The following is an 8,790-nucleotide window of genomic DNA, read 5'->3' on the forward strand; positions in this document are numbered from 1 at the left end:
TTGCTGAGTCCCCATGACTCACAGATACTACCAAAATAGTTGCAGGTGCCGATGATACCAGTGTAGGCGCTGCTACCGAACTCAAGTGGGAGTTCAACGAGGACCTTGGTTGTTATTATGTTTCTTTTCATGTTGATCAGTAGTGGAGCCCAGTTGGGACGATCAGGGATCTAGCATTTTGGTTATCTTCTTTGCTTTTGGATTTGTCCGTAGTCGGACTATGTGTGTACTCTGAGTGATGTATGATTTATTTAAGTATTGTGTGAAGTGGCGATTGTAAGCCAACTCTTTATCCCTGTCTTGTTCATTACATGGGATTGTGTGAAGATGACCCTTCTTGCGACAAGACCACCATGCGGTTATGCCTCTAAGTCGTGCCTCGACACGTGGGATATATAGCCGCATCGTGGGTGTTACAAACAAGGCGTGCCGACCACCAAGCAGATGATGAAGCTGGTTAGGCGAACCTGTACATCATACTTCCATTCCTTTTGCCACACGATATATGTTGTCGGGCTCAAGGCGAGAGTGTCATCCTTGTGTTAGCCCGACCTCTTTCTCGTTCCAGTGATGCCGACCACTATCCCGATTATCTCATAATCCTTGTCGCATGGCCATGCTTATCCTGGTCGGATCACACGATGGGCCCATAGTATATCTCTCCTGATCGGAGGGGCAAATCCCATCTTTCTCGACCATGTCTCGCGGCACGGGTCTGGACAAGCCTGAAACCTACCTTTGTAACTACCCAGTCACGGAGTAGCGTTTGGTCGGCCCAAAGCAGGTCTGTCACCATCCAGAGTACATGTGCTAGCTCAGGTCTTAGGATATAGAACGTATGTTGTACTAGAGACTCACAGATGACATATCGTTGCTCACAGTTGGGTCTGTCCGACTCGGACTTATCTCGACTCGGATCCGACTACGTCGAATCCGACCAGACCTTTCCAAGTCCATATTATCTGGTTAGCATCCAATGCTCCATGGCTAGTGAGACCAAGCCATCGACCGTGTCATATGCTAGTCTAGTCGGTTGCGCATCCACACAGCCCTTTCGACTAGGGACCTTTTAGGACAGTCATCATACAATGCATAGTCCCACAAGCAAGTCACGTACTTGCCGATACACATCATTGATAATGTCCAAGGACTATCTTTATTCATAAACACATAGGAAATTATCAATGATGTATATCAGCAAGTAAGTGACTTCTTTGTGGGACTATGCATTCTATGATTACTGTCCTAAAAGTCCCCTAGTCGAAAGGGTTCTGTGGACGCGCAGCCGACTAGACTAGCATATGACACGGTCGATGGCTTGGTCTCACTAGCCATGGAGCATTGGATGCTAACCGGATAATATGGACTTAGAGGGATCTGGTCGGATTCGACATAGTCGGATCCGAGTCGAGATAAGGTCCGAGTCAGACAGACCCAACTAAGAGACGCGGCGATATGTCATCTATGAGTCTCTACTACAACATACGTTCTATGTCCTAAGACCTGAGCTGGCGCATATACTCGGGATGGTGACAGACCTGCTTTGGGCTGACCAAACGCTACTCCGTGACTGAGTAGTTACAAAGGTAGGTTTCCGGCTTGTCTAGACCCATGCTGTGAGGCATGGTCGAGCAAGATGGGATTTTCCCCTCCGATCAGGAGAGATATACTCTGGGCCCCTCGAGTGATCCGACCAGAATAAGCTTGGCCATGCGACAAGGATTATGAGATAATCTGGTTTGTGCTCAGCATCACTGCAACGAGAAAGAGGTCAGGCTAGCACAAGGATGACAGACTCGCCTTGAGCCTGACAACATATATCATGTGGCAAAAGGAATGGAAGTATGATGTACAGGTTCGCCTAACCAGCATCATAGTATGCTTGGTGTTCGGCATGCCTTGCTAGGGGCCGCTACCAACTGTGTAGTTCGGAGGTGATCCAAACTGCGACCAAGCCGGCTTGAACCTAAGGGGTCGCGCGCTTAAAGGAAGGAACCTACGAGGTCGGATCCGAGGACACTGTTCGGATGTGATCTGAGCTGTATTCGGATTGTGGCCGAGTAGACTTATGGGCTTTAGGGTCCGTGCGAGGCCCAAGTGCTGAGCCCGCGACGGACGCCTATATAAAGTGGAGGTGCCGCACACTCATGCGGTTGATCGCTTCGACGCAGTCACTAGGGTTTGCATGTGTTGCGAATAGACACTTCCACTCGCCGCCAGTTGTGTATTCGGACCTAGCAGTCCGTCGCACGATGTTCGTCCTGCACGCATGGATACCGGTAGAGGCGATGCACTTGCGCCGCTCCGGCGAAACTATACGTGGGAACCGACGCCCGGCTACTCGAGGAGATCAGATGAGGAGGAAACGAGCCACGCGGACGCGCTGCCCCAACTCTTCTTCCGTTGCACGGCATTGCGCGTCTAGTGGTAACGATCTGTGACCCGTCTCCCTTAGCATGTTCCTGGATGTTCTGCGCGTAGGAAATTTTAATTCGCAGTCGACGCACCCTACCGTAGAACCCAACAATGGTATGAGAGCCTCTGCTATAGGATTTGGATTCAGATCGTATGCATATTAGATATGTGGAGGTGGCAGATGAGATCTTTGTCGTTGATGAGATCGGCTCTGTGCACGGTTGATGAGATCAACTGCACATGGGGATCGATGTGGCTATGTTTTCTGATGATCGGAATCGGAACCGTCGTGTGCATAGCGCCTTGTATTTTGTACACGATCACTCAAACCGGTAGAATGCGATTCTATGCATAACTTTATTTTGCAGGGTTTGATGTGAATAGTATGTCTCATGTGTATGTGATGCATGTGTGTAAATTATACATGGCCTACATGTCATGTTTGTCAGGCGGCGGGAGCCAAAGTGTTGTCATTATATTGTACAATGACCTGCGTGTCGACTGATGACTCTATGTAAAATTCGTTACTAGTTGTAGTAGTTGGATAATAGAGATCAGGTTGGTGGCTTGGCGTCCGGGAGTGACAAACAAGATGAAGTTCCTAGATGGTCATCAAAGTCGGAGCCGACCTGGAAGGACGTCCACGAAGGAGCCATACTATTTCACAATATATGTTTATTTGTGATTGTTATGCTTCTTGTTTTCTATGCATGTTAGAATGGTAGAAAGACCCATCGTTAATATCAAGCAATATGTCATTCCCGATGTTGCACCTTCGCACGTCTAGTAGTGGGCTCATAAAATTGCGGTGCTGCTAGGTATCCTTGAACTAAAGGGTTCGTGTCGGACACGGACATGCACTGCATCAGGTTAACTTACAAGGCTATCAAAACGGTTTTGGGCCTTGTGGCAGAGAAGGTTGGGGCCCGGGGTATGAGATACCTTCCTGACCGGCAGGAGTATTATAGAGATACGATTAGCAAGGAGTTGCTTACCGGATAGGCATGTTGTCTAGGAGTGATGCTAAAACTCACTAGTTGCATGTGCTAGTCGGATCCTGAATCACTGAGAGTTTGCGGAGGGATGCTAACTTCAGTGGGAGTATTTCTGGTTAGGCTTGAATTACTCTACATAAACACATTGCTTAGTGATTGCATATTTTTCTATTGTAGATCAATGGCACCACCTGCTCAACCCAACTTTGCATTGAAATTAATTTTGGAAAAGGATAAACTGAATGGAACAAACTTTACCACCTAGTATAGAAATCAGAGATATGTTCTCAAGAACGATAAGAAGGAACATGTTCTAGAGGATCCACTTCGAGAGGAACCTGCCGATAATGCAAATACCACAACTAAGAATGCCTGCTAGAGACTCGTTGATGAATCAACGGAGATCAGTTGTCTGATGCTGGCTTGTATGGAGCCCGATTTGCAACAGCAATTCAAAAATGTTGAGGCTTACGATATGATCGAGAATCTCAAGAGCATGTTTCAGACACAGGCTAGGACCGAAAGGTTCAACGTCTGGCGATCCTTGATGGATTGCAAGCAAAAGCAAGGTGATCCACTGAGCCCACATGTGATCAAGATGACCGAATATGTGCAAGCTTTGGATCGGTTGGGCTTCCCGCTCCTAGATGAGCTGGCTACTGATGAAGTTCTGGGTTCTCTTCCGCCCAGCTATGGGACGTTCATCTCGAACTATCATATGCATGGCATGGATAAGAAGCTCACTGTATTGCATGGGATGCTCAAAGTGGCAGAGCAGGATATTAAGAAAGGCACGCATCAAGTGTTGATGGTGCAGAAATTGGCTAAGTTCAAGAAGAGTTGGTCCAAGAAGAAGGCTAAGGAAAAGGGCACGGAGACGGTAACCTCCACCATTGCGCTGAAGTCTGGACCGGACTCGAAGACCATTTGCTATCTTTGCAAGGAGACCGGTCACTAGAAGAGGAACTGTAGCAAGTGGCTTGCAGAGCATGGCAAGAAAGCCGAAAATGCTTCTTCAGGCAAAGGTACACCTGTTGCTTATGCCTCTTCAGGCAAAGGGAGATTGACATCAAGGTCCGCAACAAAGCAAGAGTTGCTGCATTGGAGGTCGGCACGATGCAGCTCCAGCTTCCTTCTGGATTTATTTTCAAATTGAATAATTGTTATTACATTCCTGCACTTAGTCATAACACTATTTCTGCCTCATGCTTGATGAGTCAGGGTTATGAATTCAATTTAAAGGACAATGGTTGTTCGTTTTATTTGAATGGTATATTCCACGGCTATGCACCCATTGTTGATGGGCTATTTATATTCAATCTAGAACAGGAACCGGTCTATAACGTGAATGTCAAGAGGCATAAGCCTAATGAGATAAATCTGACATACTTCTGGCATTGTCGGCTTGGACACATTAGTCTGAAACGCAGGAAGAAGCTCCATGATGATGGGCTCCTAACTTCGTCCAACTTTGAGTCGTTTGAGACATGTGAATCACGCTTGCTAGGCAAGATGACTAAGTCTCCATTCGCGAAGAGTTGCGAGAGGGCGTCCGAGCTTTTGGAACTTATACATAGTGATGTGTGTGGTCCAATGAGCACAACTACCAGAGGCGCCTATCAGTACTTCGTGACTTTCACTGACGACTTGAGTAGGTATGGATATATCTATTTGATGAGGCACAAGTCGGAAAATTTTGAAAAGTTTAAAGAGTTTCGGAGCGAGGTTGAGAATCAGCTCGGCAAGACTATAAACCTTCTACAATCTGATCATGGAGGTGAGTACATGAGCCAGGAGTTTGACGATCATCTGAAAAGCCGAGGTATAGTACCTCAGCTCACACCTCTGGGTACGCCATAGAGAAACGGCGTGTCGGAACGGAGGAATAGGACCTTGTTGGACATGGTCCGGTCAATGATGAGCAAATCGTATTTACCCTTGTCATTCTGGGGATACGCTCTAGAAACTGCAGCTTTCACACTTAACAGGGTGCCATCAAAATCCGTAGACAAGACACCACATGAGATGTGGACCGGGAAGAGTCCCAGTTTGTCTTTTCTAAAGATTTTGGGTTGTGAAGCATTTGTGAAGCGACTTATGTCAGACAAGCTTACACCCAAGTCAGATAAATGCATATTCATGGGATATCCGAGGGAAACCTTGGGATATAGCTTCTACAGCCGGGAAGATAACAAAGTGTTTGTTGCTCGGAACAGGGTTTTCCTTCAGAAAGAGTTCCTCGGTCGGGAGGGCAGTGGGAGGACGGTTTGACTCGAAGAAATTCGAGGTCCACTCGGAGACGGCTCGGCTGGTAGTGAGATCATACCGGAGTGAGTCAGCGAACCCGTAGTGGAAACGGCACCGGAACCACGGAGGTCGGAAAGATTGCGCAGAGTGCGTGATGTATTGTTGCTAGAGAGCGACGAGTCGGGCACGTATGCGGTAGCGACGAGCCGGCCACGTATGCGGTAGCGACGGTGAGCCCAGATTCCGAGGCATGGCTAGAGGCCATGAGATCCGAGTTAAAGTCCATGGATGAGAATCAAGTATGGGACTTGGTTGATCCGCCGCCTGGCGTAACAGCCATTGCTTGCAAATGGGTCTTTAAGAAGAAAACAGATGTGGATGGAAATGTTCAGATCCACAAAGCTCGGCTTGTCGCTAAGGGTTACGGACAAGTTCAAGGAATTGACTACGACAAGACTTACTCGCCGGTAGCGATGCTGAAGTCGGTGAGGATCGTACTAGCTACAGCTGCATATTTCGATTACGAGATATGGAAGATGGATGTCAAGACGGCTTTCCTCAACGGAAATTTAACCGAGGACGTGTATATTATACAGCTCGAGGGTTTTGTTGATCCGACTAGCACTAGTAAGGTATGCAAGCTCAGGAGATCCATTTATGGTTTGAGGCAAGCATCTCGGAGCTGGAATATTCGTTTTGATGAGGTTGTCACTGCTCTCGGTTTCATCAAAAGCAAAGAGGACGCTTGTTTATACAAGAAGTTAAGTGGGAGCTCGATAGTGTTTTTGATCTTGTATGTGGATGACATATTGTTGATCAGGAATGATGTCTCGATGCTGAACTCGGTCAAGGAGTCGTTGAATGGCATGTTTTCGATGAAGGACCTTGGTGAGGCAGTGTATATTTTAGGAATTAAGATCTATAGAGATAGATCAAGGAGGCTGCTCGGCTTAAGCCAGAGCATGTAGATAGATAAAGTGTTGAAGCGGTTCAACATGAGTGAGGCGAAGAAAGGGTTCATGCCACTCTCACATGGTATAAGGCTAAGCGAGACTCAGAGTCCTTCAACATCTGATGAGCGAAGCAGGATGAGTAGGATTTCATATGCCTCGGCAATCGGATCCATCATGTATGCCATGATATGTACACGGCCTAATGTTGCTTTTGTAATAAGCCTAACAAGCAGATACCAGGGCAACCCAGGTGAGAGTCACTTGGCAGGGGTAAAGACTATTTTGAAGTACCTGAAAAGGACTAAAGAGATGTTCCTAGTTTATGGAGGTGAGGAAGAGCTCGTCGTAAGGGGTTACGCCTGTCGGTGTCCTCGGAACGGGGGTACCCAAACTTGCCTGCCTGCGGCCTAGGGCGTGGCTCATCCAGCGGCCTGGTACGGCCCATCTTCATCAACAACCACTCAAGACCATCGCGAGGGGCCAAGCCTCACGAGGCGGACGATGCAAGACCTCCTTAGGGGCAGCCCCCTAGGCTGGCTCCCGAGGAGCGGAGATGTCTATGCAAGGGGAACCTCGCGAGGTTCGCATGACATGAGCCATGACGACCAAGGCCAGGCGGGCGCCAGCGGGCGCAGAGTACTCGTTGCCTCTTTGGTGCTAAAGGGGCAAGCACACGCGAGGAGTCCCGAGGCATCAGGCAAAGGTTTCCATATTGGTGCAATGAGACCAAGACTAGTAGGAAGGCAGGACGGAGGTCACCGCGGAGCCCACGACGGCGTCACCACTAGAGCCTTTGGCAGGCGAAGACCACCTTTTGTCAGGATAACTTGTACTAGTTGTCCCCCTTCGAATTGGCCGTTGTGGGATCCCTTCCCGCCAAATATTTGGGAAGAGGACCCAGGCCACTATAAATAGGACTAGCCACCACCATAGAAAGGGACGGATCATTCAGACCATCCTCGGCACACAAGCTCACCGAGGTCAAGAACACCTCTCCTCAAGAGGTTGTTCTTCCCTTGTACTTGTTCATCCTCAGCCTGCGAGGCAATCCACCACGCCACACTGGAGTAGGGTATTACACCACAATAGTTGCCCGAACCAGTATAAACCCTCATGTCTCTTGCTCTTTGGGTTCGACGAGTTAAGCCTTGAGATCGTTGTGAGAGCGATCTAGAGAGAGAGAGATCTTCGTGCGCACCCCAGTGTTCGAACCTCAAGGGTTTGCCGGAACCCAGAATCCGACATTTGGCGCGCTAGGTAGGGGTGCGCCGAAGCCTTTCTTCTGCCAATCCGCGCTCCGCTGCTCCACCGGATCCATGGCGGACGCTCGCCGAGCCCGTGCCGAGCGCCGGGCCGCCCTCGCCGCTCGCGTCGCCCAGACGGCGCCCGTCGGCGGACCTTCGTGCCGTTCTCCATCACCTGCTGCCAACGCCGCCACTGGCCCGGCTGGGAACGAGCAGCAAGCTTCGTCGCTGCACCCTTCCATGCGGCGGGACGGACACACCGCCACCCCGTCACTGACTCCAGTTGGCTCGTCGTCCCACGCTCGTCGCGTGCCGACAGACGCGCAGGCTGCGCTGCTCATGGCACGTGAGCTCCTGCGCTACCGTCTGGTCAATGACCTCTACGACGACTGGCTCGACCGCATCGCCGAGCTCGTCAGCGCCGCTGGGGGCTCTCCTGCACCATCCCTTTCACTACCTCGACCACCTCCAGCAGCGGGCGATGTCTCCCACGGAGCGCCTCCACCACCTCCGCATCAAGACGCTGCCCTCGCACAAAGAGGCGCGGTCCTGCGGCGTGACCCACCATGTCGGGCGCCTATGCACGAAGAAGGAAGCTACCAAGAAGTCCCTCGGCCGCAAGAAAACGCTCCTGCACTCCCAGCACCACAGCGCCAAGACCACGCGCCGCCTGCCGCGGTGGCGCCTGGATATCAAGACCAGGATCCGCCTCCGTGGCGGGCTCCAGTGACCACAGCATGTTGTCGTGCCTTCACTCCCGAGCTGCGCAGCGTCGTCTGGCCCGGCGAGTTAAAGCCGGACCTACCTCCGCACTACGACGGCACCCCCGACCCCGCGGAGTTCCTGCAGCTCTATGAGCTAACCATCAATGCGGCCAACGGCGATGAGAAGGTCATGGAGAATTGCTTCCCTATGGCCCTCAAAGATGGCGTGCGC

The sequence above is a fragment of the Triticum aestivum genome, chromosome 4D (assembly GCF_018294505.1).
Source record: "Triticum aestivum cultivar Chinese Spring chromosome 4D, IWGSC CS RefSeq v2.1, whole genome shotgun sequence".
Lineage (NCBI taxonomy): Eukaryota > Viridiplantae > Streptophyta > Magnoliopsida > Poales > Poaceae > Triticum > Triticum aestivum.